The 27,442-nt window shown below is 38.6% G+C and overlaps 1 long non-coding RNA gene across 1 annotated transcript; it reads right to left on the reverse strand.

Moving 5' to 3' along the window:
- Nucleotides 1-2,082: 2,082 nt before the first annotated feature.
- On the reverse strand, nt 2,083-27,045 carry LOC145541471 (uncharacterized). The gene is made up of 2 exons (XR_014079044.1): nt 26,695-27,045; nt 2,083-2,307 (listed from the first exon to the last, which is right to left on the reverse strand). It is a non-coding gene; the product is annotated as an uncharacterized LOC145541471 (long non-coding RNA).
- Nucleotides 27,046-27,442: the final 397 nt, after the last annotated feature.

Below are 27,442 nucleotides of genomic sequence, written 5' to 3' on the forward strand. Positions count from 1 at the left end.
TATTGAGAGGACTATGAAATCTTATCCAGGCCCAGCAGGTTAGAGTGTCATCATTCATTATCAACGTTTGTTATGGAGAGAAGAATTGAATGATCATACAATGCCATATCTTTTCTGATTCTGCATTAGACCCCAAAAAACAGTCAGAATCTACAGTTGGCTAGATTGAACTTCATGGATGGTTATGGAAGAGATTAATTCTAACAAGAATAATTGAACTGGTTGTATTCCAAGCAACTGGCATTTAAAAATAACAATGACTGGGATGGAATAATGGGTATGTGTGCTAAAGTCATAAGGATAGCATCAAAATTCAGTGAAATCTTAATAAATTGAGATAGAGTGAAAGAATAAAAATTTCCAAAGAGGTAAAAAAGATAAGGAGGAAGACTAACTTAATTGATAAATATGTCATGTTTTAATAATTTTTTCTCTGAAAAAAAAAATGTTTACTATGAAATGTTAAAATGTTTGCTAAGTTTAATTCTTTGTGGGTATTAATTCAGCATTCAAAACATAACATTTAATTTTTTTAATTATATAAGATATATTTTTCTTCAAAAACAAAGGGGTCTTAGACCAATTAATTAATATCCTTCACAAAAATACTATTATTGCATACAGCAGAATTCACTTTCCTCTCAGGAAATGACATTGCATTTTCCACTATTTTGAAAGTAACTCTCAAGACATAGGACTACGATAATTTTTTAATCAGGTAAAACACAAATTTGAATCAGACACTTGGTTGGAGTATAATAATATGTCACTTTTTGGTGAGGGAGTCTAGCAAACCTTTCAACATCTATATCTCAATTTATTTTTGCCATCCTCACCACTACAGAAATGATAATTCTTAAGAAGTAATGTTATAACATTATTTTCATTGACTCCAAAAGGAAAATTATTACTGTTTAATGATAAAAGAGAGAAAACAGAAATTCTAAAGAACAGATGGAATTCATGAACTTAAAAGACCGCACAGTTCTCCAGAAGTTTTTCTCATGTTTTCAAGGGCTTGTTCAATTTTAATTTCCTTTCAAATACCTAAGGTTGAATCGTGTCTTAAAATTACACATCTCCAGTGTTTCCTGTCTTACAACATACTTGGTCTCTCTACTCACTGTCAGTATGTGAACCAGAACTGTGATCTTTCCAGCACAATGACAGTTCTTTACGTTCCAAATTGTTAATCCAGGATACACTAGCAAGCACTTACCTCTATAAAATGTTCTTAGGCTTCCCTTGTGGCTCATCTGATAAAGAATCCACCTGCAATGCAGGAGACCTGGATTCGATCCCTGAGTTGGGAAGATCCCCAGGAGAAGCGAAAGGCTACCCATTCCAGCATTCTGACCTGGACAATTCCATGGAGTGTATAGTCCATGGGGTCGCAAAGAGTCGGACACGACTGAGCGACTTTCACTTTTCATTTTCACTAGATGCAGTAAGTGAAAAGTAATTAACTATATAAAAACTATAAAAAATTTACAGTGAGCAATTAAAATACTGGATTTAGAGCCAACAAATAGTGAAAATTGGAAACATAAAGGTTAAAAAATGCAACATTATTCACTAATGATATGACTAAACAAATGTCTTAACTCCTCTGAAACTTATTCTCCATATTTCTAAAACGGTGACCTCTCTCTTCATGATGATTATTAAATGTGATAATTCCGTTACAGTACTTATTCAGTACTTGATGCAAGACAAGTATTAGTAAAGACACAGTAAGACCAAGTGCGGAAACCAGGGATGACTTCCTCAATGTGGTGAAATGTGAGCCAGCTCCCAAAGTAAAGTAAAAAGAGGAACACAGAATACATTCAGGAAAGGACATGAGCAAAGAAATGAAAATGGAAATTTTCAAGAAAAGCATTTCATTATATTCTTCTATACTATTGTCTAATTCTCCATAAGATCATATTAACTTCCTTTTTAATAATAACACAGAAACTGAATTGAGAGAGATCTTGAAAGAACAGCCCATCTGTTACCCATGCTTCAGACAGGGAGGATCATCTTTAAGTTATTTATTTGTTATTTCCTTGAGATGGCAAAAAGAAAAATCATGGTAAATTACAAAAGACAAAAGCCTTTATTTGGTGGCAAGCCTATCTTCCACTTTAAGCTAAGACAATACATTCTTGAAGTAACTGCCAAATGGATGTACTCTCTGCAAGGGCACCAGTCCTTTCATCCTCCTTCCTGTGCTTGGAGCTGTCAGTTATCATTAAAGTCGCTGACAGTCTGCTTCATGCAAAGCACTTGCCAATGTGGAAGGTGTTACTCTTGAGTATCTGACTTTTGGATAAAGAACAATATTCAATATGAAAATTTCAACTGCCTGAATAAAGGTCCCCTGCCACAAGCAACTTCTATTTGTCCATCTCATCTTGGTAGGTAGAGATACCAAGTATTTATTAGAGTGCATAAATTATAAAAAAGAACTGAGTCATTTAAAAAAAACTGTAATTAATAAATTTTCTAAAAAAGTAGATTAATTAGACCTTCATATACTTAGTATCTTTTTTAAAAACTTCTTTTCAGAAATATCAATATATCAAAGATGAATGTGGACATCCTATGTGCAACAAAAACAGAATAGCTTTCTTAGTCCAATACACCCTCTAAAAGTAACTAGAAAATCTATATAAAATAGTTTTAGAAATATATCTATTGGCATTAGAGAATCTTTGGGGCATCCAGAACTGAGGGTCAAGATCTCAGAAAGAAGAGAAATTCTTTGAGGTGAACCCAATATTCTACGCACACATTTTCCCCTTGGGGCATTTGCTGAGTCTTAAGGAAGAGGGAAGAGGCTGAAGACAGAAGCTAAAAATTTTTGCAGAATGAAAATTCTAAGAGCCAAAGAAAACAATGCAGCTTTTCTCATAGAACTAAGTAGATAAAAAATGCACTTTGGGCCTGCTAAGGCAGCCAGAGAAGCTGAGATCATCAGCAGAAGTGAAGCATGAATAAATAAGTACAAACTCACATAAGTTTTCCCCTCACAGCATTTCCTCGGAGAAGGCAATGGCAACCCACTCCGGTACTCTTGCCTGGAAAATCCCATGGACAGAGGAGCCTGGTAGGCTGCAGGCCATGGGGTCACTAAGAGTCGGACACGACTGAGCGATTTCACTTTCACTTTTCACTTTCATGCACTGGAGAAGGAAATGGCACCCCACTCCAGTGTTCTTGCCTGGAGAATCCCAGGGACAGGGGAGCCTGGTGGGCTGCCGTCTATGGAGTCGCAAAGAGTCGGACACGACTGAAGCGACTTAGCACAGCAGCAGCACAGCATTTTCTAATTCTTAAATTACACAGGGAAAAGTAGGTAAGAAGCTGAGCAAAAGTCTACAGGAAACCTCAGTGGAGCTTTCCACAGTCTCACAGTACAGATGAAATAAAAATTAGAGTTCAGGATCTGCCAAGTAGAACGGCCTTGAATTAAATACTCTAGGCTTTCACTTGAGAACTTTTGAATTCTATCTTCTGAGATGGGCAAACATGAGATCTAGGCTTAAAAGGGTCAAAAATGAAGCCTAGGATCATTTTAATCTCTGATAGATTAAGGGTTCTGCCTCTACTCTACTACATGATGGAGTGTAGGACAAATCACCTCTGGAGGAAGAGACCATCATCCAAAGCCTCTCCACTTTATACATACAGATGTAGGTATACATACAATGCCATCATTCCACTAAAAAATCATTAGGCATACCAAAAAAAGGACCAGGTGACAAGCAGACAATAGAAAGAGACCCACAGAAAAGAATCTGAAAAAGATTAGATATATGTACATGTATAACTGAATCATTTTGCTGTACACTTGAAACTAATACAATGTTGTAAATCAACTATACTCCAATATAAAATAAAAATACCAAAAGAAACAGGTCCACAAATGAGACCCAGATATTCTACACAAATTTAAATTTTGTATAAATGATTTTAATAAAACAGATAAGATGAAGAACTTCACTTGAGAAATAAAAATCTACAAAAACAACCAATTATAAATTGCAGAACTGAAAAGTAAAATAATTGACATTAAAATGCAATCATTGTTTCAGCAAATTGAATAGAAGTAGAGAAATTCATGATCAAAAAATATGTTATCATAAAATATCCAGGCTCAAAAACAGGAAGAAAAACAATGCAAAAAAATATCAGAGACATGAAGAAAAATCTAACATTCATATCATTGGAGATCTGAGATGGAAGGGTGAAAGAATCAAACCGAAGCAATATTTGAAGGAATATGTGTGAGACAGTATTAAGATTTGTAAAAAATATCAATCTGCACATTCATAAAGCTCCAAGAAACTACACAAAAAGGAAAACATTTTTACCAAAATTCTTGAACAAAACTCATGATAAAGTGAAAGATCGGCCAAAAGAACAAAACACATTAGCTTTAAAGGAGCTACCAAATTAACAGCTAAGTTTGAACAGAAATGATGGAAGCCAGAAAATAATAGGATAACTGCTGAAAGGTTTTTTAATTCAATGTAAAATTATATGTCCAGAAAAAAATGACCTTTAAAGATAAAGGTGTAAATCATAAACAAAACAAAAAGAGGGTGTGGGAGAAAAGACACTACTGACAAGGGATTAGTTTCCAAAATGTACAAACAGCTCATACAGCTTAATATCAAAAGCAACAACAACAATCAAAAAATGGGCAGAAGACTTAAATAGACATTTCTCCAAAGAAGACATACAGATTGCCAACAGGCATATGAAAAGATGCTCAACATCACTAATTATTAGAGAAATGTAAATCAAAACTAGAATGCTCAAAATATCTATCTTAGGGAATTAGAAAAATAACAACAAATTAAATTCAAATGAAAGTAGAAGGAAAAAAATTATAAACAGTAAAAATAAATGAAGTAGAACATATACACAGTATAGAAAATCAACAAAGACAATATTTGATTATTAAAATAAAATAAAATTATAAACTCCTATCAAGAGAAACCAAGAGAAGAGAGGTAAGGTACAAATGACCAATATTTAGGGATACAAAAGGAGACATCATCACAGGTACTCTGGACATTAAAAGGAAAATTAGAAGTTATCAAAAACAACTGTTTGTTGGTAAATTTTAAAATACATATAAAATAAATTCCTAGATAAAGTACAATATAAAAATAACATAAGAAATTGATAGAAACTGGGCTTCCCAGGTGGCACTAGAGATAAAGAAACCACCTTCCAATGCAGGAGACATAAGAGATTCAGTTCAATCCCTGGGTCAGGTAGATCCCCTGGAGTAGAAAATGGCAAACAACTCCAGTATTCTTGCCTGGAGAATCTCGTGAACAGAGGAGACTGACAGGCTATAGTCCACAGGGTCACAAAGAATCGGACATGACTGAAGCGACTTAGCATGCACACACATACTAGAAAATAAATAGTATCTGTAATCAAAAACCTAACCACAAAACAATCTGTAGATCCAGAGAGTTTTACCAGTGAATTCCTCCACATGCTAAGATATGAACTCAATCTTACATGAACTCCACCAGTGAATAGAAAAACAGGAAACACTTCTCAACTCATTTTTTAAAGCCAGCATATTTATACCAAAACCTGACAAATGCAATTCAATAAGGAAATGTTTATGTCAATTCCTTTCATGAACATAGACATAAAAATATTAGTAAGTCCATGTATGGTTGACTCCTTTTGCTGTTTACCTGCAACTATCACAACATTGTTTGTTAATCAGCTATACCCCAATACAAAATAAAGTTTAAAAAACATATTAGTAAGTCAAATCCAGTGACATAAAAAATCATAACCAGTTAAGATTTATTCAAGAAATACAAAGTTGGTTTAACAAACTAAATTTAATCAGTATATTCACAACCTTAACTAAGTAAAGGAGAAACATTATATAAATACATGCAAAAAATGTTTTTGATAAAATTCAACACTCATTTTGGTTTAAAAAAAAAAACTCTTGGCAAGCCAAAAATAAATAGGAACTCCTTAAATCCAATTTTAAAAAGATACTTACAAAAACCCTATTTCAGGGACATCCCTGGAGGCCCAGTAGTTAAGAATCCACCTGCCATTGCAGGGGACTTTGGTATGATCTCTGGTCCAGAAACTAAGATCCCACATGTCCCAGGGCAGCTAAGCATGCAAGCTGCAACTACTGAAGCCCACACTCTAGAACCCACACTCCAAGTAGTGGAGGTGATGGAATTCCAGCTGAGCTATTTCAAATCCTAAAAGATGATGCTGTTAAAGTGCTTCACTCAATATGCCAGCAAATTTGGAAAACTCAGCAGTGACCACAGGACTGGAAAAGGTCAGTTTTCATTCCAGCACCAAAGAAGAGCAATGCAAAGAATGTTCATACTACTGCACAATTGTACTCATTTCACATGCTAGCAAGGTCATGCTCAAAATCCTCCAAACTAGGTTTCAACAGTATGTGAAGTGGGAATTTCCAGATGTACAAGCTGGATTTAGAAAAGGCGGAGGAACAAATATCAAATTGCCAACATCCATTTGATCATAGAAAAAGCAAGAGAATTTCAGAAAAACATCCACTTCTGCTTCATTGACTATGCTAAATTCTTTGTGTGGATAACAACAAACTGTGGAAAGTTCTTAAGGAGATGGGAATACCAGGCCACCTTACCTGCCTCCTCAGAAACCTGTATGCAGGTCAAGAAGCAATAGTTAAAACCGGACATGGAAAAATGGACTGGTTCAAAATTGGGAAAGGAGTCTGTAAAGGCTGTATATTGTTACCCTGCTTATTTAACTTATATGCAGACTGCATCATGCAAAATGCTAGGCTGGATGAAGCACAAGCTGGAATCAAGATTTCCAGGAGAAATATCAATAATCTCAGATATGCTGATGACACCACCCTTATGGAAGAGAGCGAAGAGGAATGAGGGAACTTCTTGATGCGAGTTAAAGACTAGAGTGAAAAAGCTGGCTTAAAACTCAACATTCAAAAAACTAAGATCATGGCATCCAGTCTCATCACTTCATGGCAAATAGATGGGGAAAAAATGGAAACAGTGATAGACTTTATTTTCTTGGACTCCAAAATCACTGTGGACAGTGACTGCAGCCATGAAATTAAAAGATACTTTCTCCTTGGAAGATAAGCTATGATGAACCTACAAAACATGTTAAAAAGCAGAGACATCACTTTGCCGACAAAAGTCCGTCTAGTCAAAGCTATAGTTATTCCAGTAGTCATGTACAGATATGAGAGCTGGACCATAAAGAAGGCTGAGCGCCAAAGAATTGATGCTTTTGAAATGTGGTGCTGGAAAAGACTCTTGAGAGTCCTCTAGACATCAAGGAGCTCAAACCAGTCAATCCTAAAAGAAATCAGTCCTGAATATTCACTGGAAGGACCGATGCTGAAGCTGAAGCTTCAATACTTTGGCCATCTGATGGGAAGAGCTGACTCACTGGAAAAGACCCTGATGCTGGGAAAGGTTGAGGACAGGAGGAGAAGAGGATGACAGAGGATGAGATGGTTGGATGCACCACTGACTCAATGGACATGAGTTTGAGCAAACTCCGGGAGAGTGTGAAGGACACAGAAGACAGGCGCGCTGCAATCCATGGGGTCAGGAAGAGTCAGACATGACTGAGCGACGGAACAACAACAAACCAATTCTAGATAGAATGTAGATCTAGAAAATATTCTTGTTTTGTGGTAAGTGAAGATTTCTCAAATAGGACATTAAAAGATTAACAGATTACACTACATTAAAATAGTGGAATCCTGTGCATCCAAAGACACTATTCTAACAGAAGATCATGAAGCAAGTGAAAGGAGAAATTGACAAGTGTACATCAATCAAACAACTCGTATGAAGAATCTAAAAGAACTATTGATGCAAATCAGTAAGAAGAAAAAACAATTACTTAAGATAATGAACTGGAGAAGGAAATGGCAACCCACTCCAGTATTCTTGCCTGGAGAATCCCAGGGACAGAGAAGCCTGGTGAGCTGCTGTCTATGGGGTCGCACAGAGTTGGACATGGCTGAAGCGACTTTAGCAGCAGCAGCAGCAGCAAGATAATGGACACTTCATAGAAGAGGTTCTCCAAATGGTCAATAAGCATATGAAAAGTTGTTCAACTTCATTGGTCACCTAAAATATATCACTTAAATCCACAATGAGGTTTTGTTATATAAGACCAGGATAGCTAACATTAAAAGACTAACAATACCACATGCTGGCAAGGATGGGAAGCACCTGAAACTCTACACTAATGGAGATGGAGTAAATTGGTACAACCATTTTGGTAAACCATTCAGTCATATCTACAACATCCGAACAACAACTGAATATATGCATTCCCTATGACTTAGAAATTCCACCCCTAGATAGACACATATGTGTACATGTATACTCAACAAAAGACATACAAGAATATCTTATATGAACATACATGAGTGTTCATACCAGCACTATTTATGATAGTCAAAAGTTGGAAACAATCCAAAAGTTCCTAATAAATAAACATGTATGATAAATTGTGTTATATTCATACAACAGAATATTAAACAGCAGTGCAAATGAATGAATTCCTGACATGAAAACAATATAGAAGAGTTTTGCAAACATGTTGAGTGAAAGAAGGCAGACAAAAGGAGGACATATTGTACAATTCCTTTCATACAAAATTCAAAACAGATAGAACTTAAAGATGTTCATAGTAGTCAGGATATTACTTACCTTTGAGAAAGAAGAGTTATAACTGAGGAACAGCACAAGAAGTGTTTCTGAGGTGCTGGTAATTTTCTACTTCATGATCTGGGGAGTAGTTACACAAGTGTATTTATTTCCTAAAAAATTATCAAGCTTAGGTTTCATGCACTTTTCCTTGTGTACATTATATTTCAACGAACAGTTTAAAAAGTAAAAAATGAATGTGTATGAAGTGTTCCATTAAAGAAAGATTAGCAAGAAACTCCTGTTAGCAAGAAACATTAAGAAAAGGCCTACAATGTAATTTAGTGTTCACAAAAAGGACACTACTGTTTTAGGTTGCACATAAAAGGCATTCTGTTACAGTCAAGGGGACAAGAACATCTCCCTGAAGATTAATGGAAGCACTCCAGAAGATTGCATTCAGATATCATGATACTACAAAATAAAGCTCAGAGAAAGATCTTTTTTAAGTTCAGAGGAAATGAGTTTTTGATACAGGAAGTAAAAATATCAAAGTAATTTTTCTATTAGAAGAAAATCTTGCCAAAAGAAGAAATACAACAAATCACTACAGATAAGGAAAGCTTGATCCATCTTCCTCTTTCTTCTGCTTTCTCTCCAATCCTACCCTTCCCCTAGTAACTCTATCAGCCACGTTGTCACCACTGTTGTGTTCTCTCACCTCCTGCAAAACAGCCACTGTGAGAAGTGGGAAACACGAAGTTCTAAAAAAACACAAAATTTCTTGATCACCACTGTTCAAAACCATCCTTCTTACCAATATTACGTTCCTCAACCAATTTTTTAGGAAACTAGTTAGGGAACAAATACATAACATGAAAGTTTATACATTTTCTTCTATTAAAATTACCACATCTGGCAGCAAATAAGTGTATACATTTCTAAACCTGCCTCTCATTGCCCAGAATATCTATGTAGAAATAATTATGCTTAAGTCTCTCTTAGGGGACTTCCCTGGTGGTCCAGTGGTGAAGACTTCGCCTTTCAATGCAGAGGGTACGGGTTCAGTCCAAATTGGGGAGCTGACATACCACATGCCTTGTGGCCAAAAAACCAAAACATAAAATAAAAGCAATATTTAACAAATTCAATAAAAACTATACAAAATGGTTCACATTAAACAAAAATCTCTTTAAAAAATGTCTCTCTTATGTCACCTTGAGAAAAAAAAAGTAAGCTTCTTGAGCTGGTAGAGTAAGTCCCCTTGCATGTCCCTATTCCTCCTTTACTTCAAACACAATAATAGTTTAAATTTTTTAATGTTTTTAAAAGGCATTGGTATAATTCAGAACAATATAAGTATCTTCATGGTTCAGAGATAGAAAGAAGTCCATAATAATGAAAACTAATTGCAGTCAGCTCTAAGCATGTGAGGCACCGGGATCAAAATTAACAAGTGTTGGTCTCTGGCAGTGCCACTGCTTCAGGAGAATAAGGACAGAACATTCCGTGTGTGTCAGAACCCACGTTCAGGCTCAAATGTTGAAACTACAAGCTGGAAAAAAAGACTATTCCTGGCTGGGAACAGAGACTGGAATGGAAAGCTGTTAGCCTTGAAACACAAGAAAACAAATGAAAGTTTCTAGGACTGGATGTACAGTATCCCTAAGTCAATGTAAGACATAGTTTTGAACTGGACAAGAATCCAAAGGAAAGCAACTGTCAAATCGCCAAGTACAAGGATGGTGTCTGAACAGAGAAGGGAACCTCTTGCTTAAGATGAGACTTGAAAGTCAGAATTTAAAACCTGACAAAGAAACCCCACCCAGTAAATGAAAGCCCACAAATTCAACAAAAGGGAGAACTGAATCTCAAAGAAATGGAAACAATAAAGCATATGACAATGTTTTTAAATAAGCATTTTAATATCTTCAAACTGATAAAAGAAGAAAATGTTTCATTGCAAAAAGTGGGGGGGTGGTTATGGCACAAAAATAGGTAGATGTAAAATAAAAACTACTTGGTATGATAAAATTATAAATGTTAGAAATGAATACAAGTATATATGTATATATATACATACATCAAGGGCTATTCTGGCGGCTCAGGCAGTAAAGAGTCTGCCCACAATGCAGGAGACCTGCGTTTGATCACTGGGTCAGGAAGATACCCTCCTCCTGCCTTATGGAGCCCCCTGTTTGTGGGACCTAACAGACAGGAAGTCAGCTGAACAGGGAGGAGTATGATTAGCAAAACCCCAGCCCAAGAAATGAGGTAGAGAAACAATAACTGGTTACCGGCACAGACATGTAGGCTAGGTTATGCTGTCCTGACAACTTAAAATCTCTAATAGAACAAAAGTATACTTCCTGCCATTCTCTTTGCCCAGTGCAGGTCAGCAAGGGGCTCTGTCCATCACAGCCAGTCAAGGACCCATGCTTATGGAAGTTTCCACAACCATCAGCACAATGGGAAAGGTGTATGGATCATACACTTGCTGTTAATGTTTCTGCTCTGAAATATTACATGTCACTTTTGCAGCCATGTTTTGTTGGCCAAAGCAGGTCATGTGACCATACCAAATTTCAGAGGGGAGAGTATGGGAACTGCAGCCCACTATATGCCCCAAAGGCCAAGAAAATTAATAAAAGTGGCCCATGCAAGGGACTAGTAATGAGAAGGTGTCATAAACCAAGAATCACAATTAATCCAATTCTAGGCACCTAAAGTACACACACACCCACTCGTATATAAACACATATACTTAATATATATGCGCACACTTTAAGTACCTTGTCATGCTACACCTAAGTGTTTTGTGGGCGCCACAGTGAGACAAATACAGTTTCCAAGAGAGTCAATGGCTCAGATTGCATAACTTCAACATTACCTTTAAAAACTATTACGATATTGTAAAGTAATTAGCCCCCAACTAAAATAAATAAATTTATAAAAAAAATAAAAAATAAAAAAATAAAAGATACATTAAAAAAAAAAAAAAATTTGGGCCCTAGACTGCAGCATTACAGGGAGAACATGTTAATAATTTTGAAAACATTTTTTATCAGATTTAAGGAAAACAATGTAATAATACAAGAAGGATTGTCTTTGACATGGAAAAATCTGAGTCACCATGTTGCTCCCCTTGACAGGGCTGCAATAAATGAGGCTGAATCAAGCCAACAATTCAAACCGGTTTAATTTCAAGTGCCAATTTCTACTGCTCAGCAGAGGTTACCAGATGGTGGATCATCCAGCCTCACTGTGTGACATGCCTACCTCACTCCCCCCAGCTGTGACCATGAGCCACTTCTTGAACCTCCAAGAGGCCACACTCTTCTAATTGGTTATATCCAGTAATCCTGTTTCACCTTTATCTTTAATGAGACAAGTCACACATTTGAATCTCCAAATGTCTCCTCTGTGTGATTAATTTTTTGAAGCACAGATTTGCATTTTTCTTCTCCAAACACTTTTGAGTTTGGCCTGTGTCCTTGAGGCTGTCAGGTACACAGAATGGAAGATAGTACATACCTGCCAATTTCACACTTCTAAAAATAAATCTCTTAGAAGAGGCAGAAAAAAAGATGTATAAAGGCTTCCATTTTCTAATCATGGGAGCTGCTGTCCCACCCCCTCTACTTTTTAGCCAGCATATAGACAATAACACAGTCTGGATGATCCAACTTCGAGCCCGAGCAAGTGTGTTTGTTAGAACAGGACCTGCTAACGAGCAGTCAGGTAGTCATGGTGTGTCAAAACACCTCAAAGTGGCCCTCTCACAAGCTCAGAGTGTTAAACCCTCAAACCCTGTCCTGCTGTTGTTGCTGTTAAGTCGCTTCAGTCATGCCCGACTCTGTGCAACCCCATAGACAGCAGTCCACCAGGCTCCCTCATCCCTGGGATTCTCCAGGCAAGAACACTGGAGTGGGTTGCCATTTCCTTTTGTAGTGCATGAAAGTGAAAAGTGAAAGTGAAGTCGTTCAGTTGTTTCCAACTCTTAGCGACCCCATGGACTGTAGCCTACCAGGCTCCTCCATCCATGGGATTTTCCAGGCAAGAGTACTGGAGTGGGTTGCCATTGCCTTCTCCAACCCAGTCCTGAGCCTACACATAGACTTGAGAGAAAAATAAGACTTTATGCAGGAGGGGATGTAATGATCAAAGGGACCCCATCACCCCCTGGTATCCCAACTCCACTCCTAGTAAAGCCAGATCACTTTAGGCCATGGGTTTCTTTTTGGATGCCTATTTTAGACATATTTGTTCCATAGCATCATCTCTTTTCAACTAATCCTCTTCCTCACACAGCATCAGCAGGTGTGGCTTAGGTGCTGTGTTTAGCCAGACTCTGGAAACTTCAGGCAGCAGAGACCCATTTCAAACTGCATACACAGACAAAGTCCACTTTGACTCACAAACCTACAAGTGCATCTGGCATGACTGACTGGACCCAAAGTTTCTACAGTGTGTTCAGAAAGCTGACTCTGCTCCTCTTGGACCTCCTCTCCTCTCTTCATGCTCAAGCAGGCTCTTCTTCCAAGGTGGTAGCAAAGTTAACCATCAGCAGCTCCAGCTCCATTCTGCTAGGTTAAGAGTCTCAGCAGAAGAGAGCATACCTCTTTCCAACAGCTCAGACAACAGTACAGGGGAACATGTCCCTTGTGGCCAAATCCTGAATCATCAGAGGAGCCAGGGTGTTAACTCCTCATATGCCTCCATTCTAGCCTTACCAGTACCACTGGGACTGACAGTGATGAAGGAGTAAATGTACAAAGAAAAATTAGGTAATGAATGTGGGGAATGGACACGCAAGAAAAAAAAATCAATATATGCCCACTTCCAGGATGGATGACTTAGGACGCTGCTGACACTGAATGTTCTCAGACAATGTCTAGTCAATCCCTGAGGCCCATTCAGTAACATCTAAATGTAGCAACAAATAAACTTAGGATACAGTAAAGGGAAAATAGTACAGTCTGCTTCATTTTTAATAGCATGGAAGGAAAAAGGAGGAAGGTGGAAGGAGGGGTGGGGTGAGAGAGAGACTGAAGTTACCTTAAGTTCTAAAGAAAATGAGACTCTAAGCTCTGTGCCCTAAACTGCGAGAAGGTCGACTCCTACCCCAGGGTTATTGTGAATTCCTGAGATGTTCACATTCTCATGAAGTCGTTAGACAGCCTGTTGCTTCCTTTTCACTCTATACAATCTTTGTCTCACCTTGACTTCTAACCCTAGTACCTTTCTTTGCACCAACAAAGGCAAACTGTCTAAGGCAAGGGTTTGAGATCTCATTGGCCTGTGGGTATTGGCTATGTTACTCCAACTGTCAGGGTCAAGGAAACTGTCTCCTGGATTTCCCAGATCTGCAGCAAAGACCCAGGAGGTTCCTAGAGTCTCAGTGCACACCCCTCCCCAACTAACGCAGTGATGGGAGGATATCAGGTCTTATCAGTAACTCTGGAAACAGCTCTTCAGCTTCCCTTCCACCTACAGCACCTCTCTCCACAGGGTTCAAAATCAAGTCCTTCAAGCTAGCAGGAGGACTATAGCTGAGGTAAATGGTACATTGTCCTCCCTCCTACCTTAAAGCTCTAGAAGAAAATCATCCACTTCAAGCAAAACTCTTGAAGCAAGTTTATTCAAATAGATCCACTCTCCATCTGTTCTCTTACCAGATGACTAAACTTTGCCAGACACCTAGGAATACCAGCTGAGACCCAAGCCAATACTAGCTGACAACGTTCTAATGAAATGTTTGCTACTGAGTAACTTAGTTATTTAATGTCTCATCCACAGTGCCTTGTCAGAATTCACCTGGGAGACTTGGCAAACAAGAATCATGCAGCAAATCTTTGGTGGCTGAGAAGTAATATATTTTGCAATTAGAAATGGAGATTCTATGAAAATAAAAATTAAAGAACAGGAACTCTAACCAGAGCTAGATTAGGTATTTGATGGGGCTAATTACAAAATCCAGGTTTTAACTCCTAAAGATTAACTAGCCCTCACTATGACCTATGGTTTGGATTCTTCCCAGAGAGTACCAGAAAGATTTATATGTGTTGAAGTCACAAAGAGTTCAGACTTCTCTGTTTGAGGTAAACATGGAGAAAATCAACCAGGGAAGTTCTGCTTGCCTGGTTTATTGAGCGAATTTGCTCCCTTCTTTTTTCTTCATTATCTCTACATCTTAATCCTCCCCTATTTCCCCTTTTTGCACAACAGAAGTGTTTGTGAAAGTGTTACTTGCTCAGCCATGTATGACTCTTTTTGATCCCATGGACCTGCCAGGCTCCTCTGTCCATGGAATTTCCCAGGCAAGAATATTGGAGTGGGTAGTCATTCTCTTCTCCAGGGGATCTTCCCAACCCAGCATTGCAGGCAGATTCTTAACCATCTGAGACACCAACGAAGCCCCTATACAACAAAAATTAAACCTTAAGACTAAAAGAACAAAATCCACACTTATATGTCTCTGACTTACGTATTTAGTAAACAATCATTGATGGAAAAATAACAGAAGGAAAGAGGGAGGAAGGGAAGGAGGAAAGGAGAGAAAAAGAGTAATAAATATTTCTCACATTTCATGTAAAAAAATTACCACTTTTACTTTCTAAAGGAAAAAAATCAGACTATCAATATATTTTACCCTTAATAATTTATATTTAAATTATACAATGGTATAAATATTGGATCATTTTTACATTGTAATACAATGCATTATGGGCTTCCCTCATAGCTCAGCTGGTAAAGAATCTGCCTGCATTGTAGGAGACCCTGGTTCAATTCCTGGGTCGGGAAGTTCCCCTGGAGAAAAGATAGGCTACCCACTCCAGCATTCTTGAGCTTCTCTGGTGGCTTAGAGGTAAAGAATCCACCTGCATTGTGGGAGACCTGGGTTCAACCCCTGGTTTGGGAAGATCTCCTGGAGAAGGGAACAGCTACCCACTCTAGTATTCTGGCCTGGAGAATTCCATGGACAGAGGAGCCTGGTAGGCTACAGTCCATGGGGTCGCAAAGAGTCAGACATGACTGAGTAACTTTCACTTCACAATGCATTACTTCTATTAAGAAAGGTCAAAATTATACAAGAACAGAATTTCCAGAAAGCTTGGATATGCTACAGCTCAAGAAAACAGAAAAGTCTCAATATTCCCCTGTAACTACTGAGCTCCCATGCTCTGGATCCTGAGCTGCAATGGAGAGCCTGCACTGCAACAAAAGACCCCACTCCCTGCAGCTAAGACCTGACACAGCCAAGTAAACAAATACATGTTTTTGAGAGAAAAAAGACAGCGAATCAAAGAACAAAACCCAACTGTATTTGTCTGTAAGAAATCTACTCTAAATATAAAGAAACATATTCAGTAAAAGGGTGAGGAGTGGGAAATGGGTGGAATTTCTAGTTTAAATATAATTCTTTAAAAATTTTTCAATAAAAGCTAAAAAATCTTTTAAAAACTAAAGCAGTAAAGAAAATATACCATGCTAATACTAATCAAAAGAAAGAAGGAATAACTATATTAATTTCACACAGAGCTGACTTCAGAGCAAGGAAAACTATCAGGGAAGCAGAAGGGCTTTACATAATGGCAAAGAAGTCAATTCTCCAAGAAGACAAAACAATTTATAATGTGGTTTTTTGCAGAGTCCTTTTCTTAAGGAATTTTTCTGAGGAGAAGTTTTGTCCATAATTCTATGCTCAATTTCCTAGTCCAAGCTAACATAGAAACCACAATCGCTCATAGAACCTTGACTGACTCTATATCTATGCCTTTCTTTAAAAGGTTACCTTCTTTAAAGGAGAAAAAGAATGTGCTTTGTCAAAGAATTGACATTATTAGAGGCAATCCAGCTACCTTTTAAATGTAAAGAAATAAATAAATAAGTAACTTATTGAGTTTCCGGAGGAAAAAAAGACATTAGGAAGAAATGTGAGTTTCAGACTTCAGAGAATACAAGTAACAGTGGCAAACATTCTGATCAGTTCATTTTCTGAATTTGGCTTTAAAAAGGTCAGATTTAAAGTTTGCTAGCTATCTGTTTCTCTCCTTATCACGGGCAGATAATATCTAATATAAAGGAAATCAAGTTATCTAAAATTTTATGGGTTAAGCATAACACTGTGAAAGCACAAAAATAAACTTCAGGAAAAGCTCTGTATTGTAAGACATATATATGAATTCATTCATAACTTTTCAACAGCTATACTATAGCAACAATGAGAAACTTAAGAGGAATTGAACCCAAAGGTAGCACATGCCTTGAATAATGAGCAGGAAGAAAAAAGAAGCCATTCAGTCCACCTGAACTTATAGTCACCAGCCACCTTAACAAGTAAAAAGCTAAAAACACTGAAAAATCAACAACTCTTCATAAATCTTTCAGAGAAGTGATATTATAAGGAAAACCACTGTCCCTAAAACTGAAAAGATTGATGAAGAATACAGAGAATCACAATTTATATAACATAAATCCACCAGTAGAAAATGCGATGGGAACCATTGCCAAGGTAGGAAAACTTGAGCTGTAATTCACAAATTGCTGAAGACTCAGTGTGGAGCAATCTGTGAGTTAAAAACTCCAGGGGAACTCAATCAATGGGGTGAAGCTTTTGTGAGTTTTACCTCCAGGTGTGCACAGTGAATATTAAAGAAAAATAATCCTTTTTTCTTCTGTCAGGAAGAGGGGAAAAGGAATCACTTTGAGATACACCAGAGTATTCTGTCCTTCTTAAAAAAAGGCCTGCCCTCAGGAGAGACAATTTTACCAGAAAAAATGAAAAATTATAATTTTAACCTCCTTGGGTTTTATCAGAGTCCAACCTTCCTGGAACAAAGAAAGTATTCAACTCCATAAGTATCTTGCCTTCCACATGAGAGGGGAAAAATATCCAACTTCAGCCCTGTCCCAAAGCAAAGGCTCACTAGCAGACTGCGACCTAATGATAGGACTACAGAATGCTTCCTCCTCTCCCCCCACATTTTACCACAGCATTGCTAAAGACATATTTATCAAATTTCATTTTACCCAGTACAACATGTCCACTTTCAACAAAATATTTCAATTCATACAAAGGCTGCTCTCAGACCACAATAAAGTTAAACTAGAAATCAGTAACAGAAAGATAACTAGGAAATCCCGAGTATGTGAATATTAAACAACACATTTCTAAATAATACATGAATCAAAGAAGTTATCTCAGAAGTTTAAAAATGTTTTAGACACTTAGAAGACAACTGAGGACAAAATCTAGATGACCTTGGGTATGGCAGTGATATTTTACATACACCACCAAAGGTACAATCCAAGAAAGAAATAATTGATAAACTAGACTTCATTAAAATTTTAAACTTTGGCTCTGTGAAAGACACTGCCAAGAGAATGAGAAGACCTGGGAGAAAGTATTTGCAAAGAATACATATCCAAAATATACACAGAACTCTTAAAACTTGGCAATAAGAAAACAACTCAATTTAAAAGAGGCCAAAGATCTAGAGACATCTCAACGAGGAAGATATCCAGATGGCAAGTGAAAATGTGAAAAGATGTTCAATATAATAAGTCATCAGGGAAATACAAGTTAAAACAGCAAGATATCAATACACACCTATTACAATGTTCCCAATCCAAAACACCAACAACACCAAATGCTGGTGAGGATGTGGAGCAACATTGCTGATGAGAGTGCAAAATGGTACATCCAATTTAAAAGACAGTTTGGCAGTTTCTTACTAAACTAAACATAATCCAACTATACAATCTGGCAATCACACTCCTTGGTATTTTCCCATAGGAGCTGAAAACAGTCCACATGAAAACTTGAACACAGATGTTTATGGAAGCTTTGTTCACAAATGCTAAAACTTGGAAGCAATCAAGATGTTCTTTAGTAGGTGAAAGAATAAATAAATAGTGGTACATCTAGACAAAAGGATATTATTCCATACTGAAAAGTAATGAACTAAGAAGCCATGAAGAGAAATGGAAAAATGTAAATGCTTGTTATTAAGTGAAAGAAGCCAATCCGAAAAGGCTACATACTGTATGATTCCAACTATATGATATTCTGAAAAAGATAAAACTTTAGAAACAGTACAAATAACAGGGGTTGCCAGAGGTTAGGGAGTAGAGAGATGAGTGGCAACACTACAGAAGATTTGGGGGGCAATGAAGCTATTTTGTACAAACCACAATGATCAACCCCTGTTATTATACATTTGTCAAAACAATTAGAATGCACAGCACCAAAAGTAAGGCCTAGTGTAAACCATGGGCTTTGAGTGATAATGATATACCACTGTAGGTTCACAGATTTAAGTAAATGCACCAGTGTTGAACAAGGATGTTGTACATGGGTCAGGATAAGGAGTATGTGGGAACTCTGCACTCAGTTTTGCTTTGAACCCAAAACTGCTGCACAAGTTTACTAATTAAAAAATTAATAATAATACAAGCACAATTAAATTTATCAGGCAAGCATACATCCTCCATAGAGACTAGAATACAGATTTATTAACAAAAAAAATGAGCATCTCCCAAATAGGAAGCACTCTCTGAGGTACTAGGAATATAAAATAAATGAGACCTAGATCCTACCTAATGCGGTGATGATATAATCACATGAGAAGTTCTATAATAAAGATATGTACAAAGTAAGATAGAATGCAGAGAAAGGAAATATACCAGAATTTCAACATTTATCTGATGAACTATGAAGACTACCATCTATGAAGATGAGGTATCACTACTACAAATGAATATGTTAATTTGTACAAAATTTACATAGGCTTCACAGTAATACAAAACAGAAAAAAAAAAACTAAAGATAAGTTAGTACTTTAGTACTCTCCACCTAGATTTTTGCCCTTCTCGGGATGCAGGATTATACGTTTTTCTGTTGCTAGGTTGTGTCTGACTCTTTGCAACCCCATGAATTGGATCACACCAGACTCCTCTGTCCTCCACTATCTCCCTGAGTTTGCTCAAATTAAGTCCATTGAGTTGGTGGTGCCATCTAAACATCTCATCCTCTGCTGCTCACTTCTCTTTTTGCCTTCAATTTTTCCCAGCTACCAGGGAAGATGGCGGAGTAGAAGGACGTACACTCATCTTCTCCTGCAAGAATTCCAAATTGCAACTTGCTGCTGAACAACCATCAACAGGAGAACGTTGGATCTCACCAGAAAGAGATATTTCACATCCAAAGGCAAAGGAGAAGCCCCAAAAAGATGGTAGGAAGGGCAAAATCGTGTTTAGAATCAGACTCCATACCCACCAGAGATGTTTGGAGGGCTCAAACAAAACCTTGTGTGCACCGGGACCGAAGGACCCCACAGGAGACTGAGCCAGACCTGCCTTTCACTGTTTGAGTGTCTCCTGCAGAGGCACAGGCCAGCAGTGGCATGCCACAGGGACAGGGGCTCTGGTTTCAGCAGACCTGGGAGGCACTGTGTGTGGCCTAAGTCCTCTTGCAGGAGGTCACATTAGCCACACCACAGAGCCACAGAGCAGACAACCCACAAACTGGTAAACCATTATACCAAAAGAGTTTGTGCACTGTTACAAAAGTTCTAGGACCCAGAACAGATTTCCCAACCTGAAGATCTGGCAAAGAGGCTGAGAACCTCCAGTGAATTTGACTTTGGAGGCCAGTGGGATTTGATTACAGAACTTCCACAGAACTGGGGAAACAGACCTTTGGAGGACACAAACAAAACCTTGTGTGCACCAGGACCCAGGACAAAGGAGCAGTGACCCCACAAGAGACTGGGCCAGACTTGCCTGTGAGTGACCACGAGTCTCTGGTGGAGGCAAGGATCAACAGTGGCCTGCTGCAGGGTCAGGAGCACTGGTTGCAACAATGCAACAGTTCCTTCCTATTGAAGGAAGTCACCATTACCACAATTACCCCTACCTGTTTGGCCTTGCCAAACAACAGAGAGGGAACACAGCCCTGCCCATTGATAGAAAATTGGAGTAAAGGTTTACTGAGCACAGGCCCGCCCATCAAAACAAGACCCAGATTCCCCCACAGCCAGTCCCTCCCATCAGGAAGCTCCCACCAATATTTATCCTTATCTATCAGAGGGCAGACAGAATGAAAACCACAATCAGAGAAAGCTAACCAAACTGATCACATGGATGACAGTCTTGTCTAACTCATTGAAACTATGAGCCATGCCGTGTAGGACCACCCAAGACAGGTTATGGTGAAGAGTTCTGACAAAATGTGGTCCACTGGAGAAGGGAATGGCAAACCACTTCAGTATTCTTGCCTTGAGAACCCCATGAACAGTATGAAAAGGCAAAAATATATAACACTGAAAGATGAACTCCCCGGGTCAGTAGGCATGCAAAATGCTACTGAGGAAGAGTGGAGAAATAACTCCAGAAAGAATGAAGAGGCTGAGCCAAAGTGAAAACAATGCCCAGTTGTGGATGTAACTGGTGATGGAAGTAAACTTCAATGATATAAAGAACAATATTGCATAGGAACCTGGAATGTTAGGTCCATGAACCAAGGTCAATTAGAAGTGGTCAAACCGATGGCAAGAGTGAACACAGACATTTTAGGAATCAGTGAACTAAAATGGACTGGAATGGGTGAATTTAATTCAGATGACCAATATACAGAGGGCAAGAATTCCTTTGAAGAAATGGAGTAGACCTCATAGACAAAAAAAGAGTCCAAAATGCAGTACTTGGGTGCAAACTCAAAAACGACAGAATGATCTCTGTTTGTTTCCAAGGCAAACCATTCAATAACACGGTAATCCAAGTCTATGCCCCAACCACTAATGCTGAAGGAGCTGACGTTGAACAGTTCTATGATGACCTACAAGACCTTCTAGAACTAACACCATAAAGAAGATGTCCTTTTCATCATAGGGGACTGGAATGCAAAAGTAGGAAATCAAGAGAAACATGGAGTAATAGGCAAATTTGGCCTAGGAGTACAAATTGAAGCATGGCAAAGGCTAACTGGGTTTTGCCAAGAGAGCGCACTAGTCATAGCAAACACCTTCTTCCAACAACAAAAGAGACTACTCTAAACATGGACATCACCAGATAGTCAGCACCAAAATCAGATTGATTATATTCTTTGCAGCTGAACATGGAGAAATTCGTATAACGTGGGCAAAAACAAGACAAAGAACTGACTGTGGCTCAGATCATGATCTCCATGTGGCAAAATTCAGACTTAACTTGAAGATAGTAGGAGAAAACCACTACACCACTCAGTATGACCTAAATCAAATCACTTACGATTCCACTTAAAGTGGAAGTGACAAATAGATTCAAGGGATTAGATCTGATAGAGTGCCTGAAGAACTATGGATGGGGGTTCATGACAGTGTACAGGAGGCAGTGATCAAGACCATCCCCAAGATAAAGAAATGCAAAAAGGCAAAATGGTTGTCTGACAAGGCCTTACACATAGCTGAGAAAAGAAGAGAAGCAAAAGGCAAAGGAGAAAAGGAAAGATATATCCATCTGAATGCAGAGTTCCAAAGAACAGCAAGGAGAGATATAAGAAAGCCTTCCTAAGTGAACAATGCAAAGAAATACAGGAAAACAATAGAATGGAAAAGACTAGAGATCTCTTCAAGAAAATCAGAGATACCAAGGGAACATTTCATGGAAACAATGGACACAGTAAATATCAAAAACCTGAGATATGCAGATGACACCACCCTTATGGCAGAAAGTGAAGAAGAACTAAAGAGCCTCTTGATGAGAGTGAAAGAGGAGAGAGAAAAAGTTGGCTTAAAGCTTAACATTCAGAAAACAAAGATCGTGGTATCCGGTCCCATCACTTCATGGCAAATAGATGGAGAAACAGTGGAAAGAGTGGCAGACTTTATTTTTTTGGCCTGCAAAATCACTGCAGATGGTGACTGCAGCCATGAAATAAAAAGATGCTTACTCCTTGGAAGAAAAGTTATGACCAACTCTGATGGCATATTAAAGAGCAGAGACATTACTTTCCCAACAAAGATCTGTCTAGTCAAGGCTATGGTTTTTACAGTAGTCATGTATGGATGTGAGAGTTGGACTAAAAAGAAAACTGAGCACCAAAGAGTTGATGCTTTTAAACTGTGGTGCTGGAGAAGACTCTTGAGAGTCCCTTGAAGTGCAAGGAGATCCAATCAGTCCATCCTAAAGGAAATCAGTCCTGAATGTTCATTGGAAGGACTGATGCTGAAGCTGAAACTCCAATAGTCTGGCCACCTGATGCAAAGAACTGACTCATTTGAAAAGACCGTGATGCTGGGAAAGATTGAAGGCAAGAGGAGAAGAGGACAACAGAGGATGAGATGGTTGGATGGCATCACTGACTCAATGGACATGAGTTTGAGTAAAAGTTGGTATGGACAGGGAGGTCTGGCATGCTGCAGTCCATGGGGTCGCAAAGAGTTGGACATGACTGAGCAACTGAACTGAACTGGGCACAATAAAGGACAGAAATGGTATGGGCCTAACAGAAGCAGAAGACATTAAGAAAAGATGGCAAGAATACACAGAAGAACTATACACGAAAGATCTTCATGACCCAGATAACCACGATGGTGTGATCACTCACATAGAACCAGCCATCCTGGAATGTGAAGTCAAGTGGGCCTTAGGAAGTGTCACTATGAACAAAGCTAGTGGAGGTGATGGAATTCTAGCTGAGTTATTTCAAATCCTAAAAGATGATGCTGTGAAAGTGCTGTGCTCAATATGCGAGCAAATTTTGAAAACACAGTAGTGGCCACAGGACTAGAAAAGGTCAGTTTTCATTTCAATATCAGAGAAAAGCAATGCCAAAGAACATTTAAACTACCACACAATTGCACTCATCTTACATGCTAGCAAAGTAATGCTCAAAATTCTCCAAGCCAGGCTTCAACAGTATGTGAACCAAGAACTTCCAGATGTTCAAGCTGGATTTAGAAAAGGCAGAGGAACTAGAGATCAAATGGCCAACATCTGTTGGACCAAAGAGAAAGCAAGAGAATTCCAGAAAAACATCTACTTCTGCTTTATTGACTACACCAAAGAGTTGACTGTGTGGATCACAACAAACTATGGAAAATTCTAAAAGAGATGGGAGTACCAAAACACCTTACGTGCCTCCTGAGAAACCTGTGTGCAGGTCAAGAAGCAACAGTTAGAATTGGACAAGGAACAACAGACTGGTTCCAAATTGGGAAAGGAGCACGTCAAGGCTGTATGTTTTCACCCTGCTTATTTAACTTATATGCAGGGTACATCATGCAAAATGCTGGGCTGGATGAAGCACAAGATGGAATCAAGTTTGCAAGTATAAAGGTCAATAACCTCAGATATGTAGATGACACCATCCCTATGGCAGAAAATGAAAAGGAACAAAAGAGCCTCTTGATGAAAGTGAAAGAGGAAAGTGAAAAAGCTGGCTTAAAATTCAGCATTCAAAAAATGAAGATCATGGCATCTGGTCCCATCACTTCATGGCATATAGATGGGGAAACAATGGAAGGAGTGACAGACTTATTTTCTTGGGCTCCAACATCACTACAGATGGTGACTGCAGCCATGAAATTAAAAGACACTTGCTCCTTGGAAGGAAAGTTATGACCAACCTAGACAGTACATTAAAAAGCAAAGACATTATTTTGTCGACAAAGTTCTGTCTAGTCAAAGATATGGTTTTTACAGTAGTCATGTACAGATGTTAGAGTTGGTACATAAAGAAAGCTGAGTGCTGGAGAATTGATGCTTTTGAACTGTGGTGTTGGAGAAGACTCTTGAGAGTCTGTTGGACTGCAAGGAGATCCAACCAGTCCATCCTAAAGGAAATCAGTCCTGAATATTCATTGGAAGGACTGATGCTAAAGCTGAAGCTCCAATACTTCAGCCACCTGATGTGAAGAGCTGACTCACTGGAAAAGACAACTAATGCTGGGAAGATTGAAGGCAGCAGGTGCAGAGGATGACAGAGGATGAGATGATTGGATGGCATCACCAAATAGATGGATATGAGTCTGAGCAAGCTCAGGGAGATGGTGATGGACAGGGAAGCCTGGCATGCTGCAGTCCATGGGGTCACAAAGAGTGAGACATGACTGAGTGACTGAGCCAAACTGACTTTCCTAGCATCAGGGTCTTTTCCAATGAGTTGGCTCTTCTCATCAGGTGGCCAAAGTATTGGCCATTCCAATCATTCCGTTGAATACTGAGTATCAACTGAGTATCACTGAGTATCAATCATTTCAATGAATATTCAGGGTTGATTTCCTTTAGAACTGACTAATTTGATCTCCTTGCAGTCCAAGGGACTCTCAGGAGTTTTCTCCAGCACCACAATTCAAAAGTATCAGTTCTTCCACACTCAGTCTTCTTTATGATCCAACTCTCACATCTGTACATAACTACCGGAAAGGACTATACAGATCTTTGTCAACAAAGTGATTTCTCTGCTTTTTAATAAGTTGTCTTGGTTGTCATAGCTTTCCTTCCAAGGAGCAAGCATCTTTTAATTTCATGACTGCAGTCTGTCCACAGTAATTTTAGAGCCCAAGAAAAGCTATCACTGCTTCCACTATTTCCCTTCTATTTGCCATGAAGTAATGAGACTGGATGCCACGATCTTAGTTTCCTAAATGCTGAGTTTCAAGCCTGCTTTTTCACTCTCCTCTTTTACCCTCAAAAGACTCCTTAGTTCCTCTTCACATTCTGCCATTAGAGTGGTATCATCTGCCTAACTGAGGTGGTTGTTATTTCTCCCAGCAATCCTGACGCCAGCTTGTGATTCATCCAGCTTGGCATTTTGCATGATGTACTCTGCATATAAGTTAAATAAGCATATTGACAATACACAGCCTTGTCTTGCTTTGCCAATTTTGACCCAGTCCATTGTTCCAGGTCTGGTTCTAACTGCTTCTTGACCCGCATACAGGTGTCTCAGGAGACAGGTAAGGTGGTTAGGTATTCCCATCTCTTTAAGGATTTTCCACATTTGTCGTGATCCACACAGCCAAAGTCTTTAGCCTAGTCAATGAAGCAGAAGTAGATGCTTTTCTGGAACTCCCTTGCTTTCTCCATGATCCAACAAATGCTGGCAATTTTATCTCTGTTTCTGTTGCCTCTTTGAAACCCATCTTTTACATCTGGAAGTTCTAAGGTCATATACTGCTAAAGCCTAGCTTGAAGGACTTTGAGAATAACCTTACTAGCATCTGAAATGAATGCAATTGTGCAGTAGTTTGAACATTCTTTGGCACTGTCCTTCTTAGGGATTGGAGAGAAAACTGATCTTTTCCCATCCTGTGGCCATTGTTCAGTTTTCCAATTTTGCTGACATATTCAGTGCAGCACTTTAACAGCATCATCTTTTAGGATTTTAAATAACTCTGCTGGAATTCCATCACTCTCACTAGCTTTGTTTGCAGTAATGTTTCCTAAGGCCCACCCGACTTCACACTCCAGTTTGTCCAGCTCCTGGTGAGTGACCACAACATCATGGTTATCTGAGTCATTAAGACCTTTCTTGTATAGTTCTTCCATGTATTCTTGCTATCTCTTCTTAATCTCTTCTGGTTCTGTTAGGTCCTTACTATTTGTGTCCTTTATTGTACTCATCCTTGCATTAAATGTTTGCTTGGTATCTCTAATTTTCTCGAAGAGAGTTCTAGTTGTTCCCTTCCTATTTTTTTCCTCTATTTCTTTGCATTGTTCATTTAAGAAGTCCTCTTTATCTATCCTTGCTATTCTCTGAAACTCTGCATTCAGTTGGACTTACCGTTCCCTTTCTCCCTTGCCTTTCACTTCTCTTCTTTCTTTAGCTATTTGTAAAGCCTCCTCAGACAACTACTTTGCCTCCTTGCATTTCTTTTTCTTTGAGATGGTTTTGGTCACTGCCTCCTATACAATGTTATGAACCTCTGTCCATAGGCCTCCTGGCAGTCTGTCTACCAGATCTAATTCCTTGAATCTAGTCATCACCTCCACTGTATAATCATAAGGGATTTGATTAAGGTCATACCTGAATGACCTAGTGATTTTCCCTGCTTTCTTCAATTTAACCTTGAATTTTGCAATAAGGAGCTCATGATCTGAGCCACAGTTGGCTTCCAGTCTTGTTTTCCTGACTGTATAGAGTTTCTCCATCTTGAGCTGCAAAGAACATAATCAATCTGATTTTAGTATTGACCATCTGGTGATGTCCATGTGTAGAGCTGTCTCTTGGATTGTTGGAAAGAGTATTTGTTATGACCACTGTGTTCTCTTGACAAAACTCTCTTTAGTCTTTGCCCTGTTTCATTTTGTGCTCCAAGGCCAAACGTGCCTGTTATTCTGGGTATCTCTTGACTCTACTTTTGCATTCCAATCCCCTATGATGAAAAGGGCATCTTTTTTGGTGTTAGTTCTAGAAGGTCTTATAGGTCATCCTAGAATTAGTCAAGTTTAGCTTCTTCCACATCAGTGGTTAGGGCATAGACTTGGTTACTATGATGCTGAATGGTTTGCCTTGGAAACAAACAGAAATCATTCTGTCATTTTTGAGACTGCACCCAAGTACTGCATTTCAGACTCTTTTGTTGACTATGAGGGCTACTCCATTTCTTCTGAAGGATTCATGTCCACAGTAGTAGACATAATGATCTTCTGACCACAAGAGTCATCTTAAAAACAAACTGTTTTAATTCCCAGACATTTGCATATAGACTATCCATATATTTTTCCCTTTAATACAGTTCAGTGGCTCTCAATCTTTAGGATATATAAGACAT

This window comes from Giraffa tippelskirchi, chromosome 3 (genome assembly GCF_054371585.1).
Source record: "Giraffa tippelskirchi isolate mGirTip1 chromosome 3, T2T-mGirTip1v1.2.pri, whole genome shotgun sequence".
NCBI lineage: Eukaryota > Metazoa > Chordata > Mammalia > Artiodactyla > Giraffidae > Giraffa > Giraffa tippelskirchi.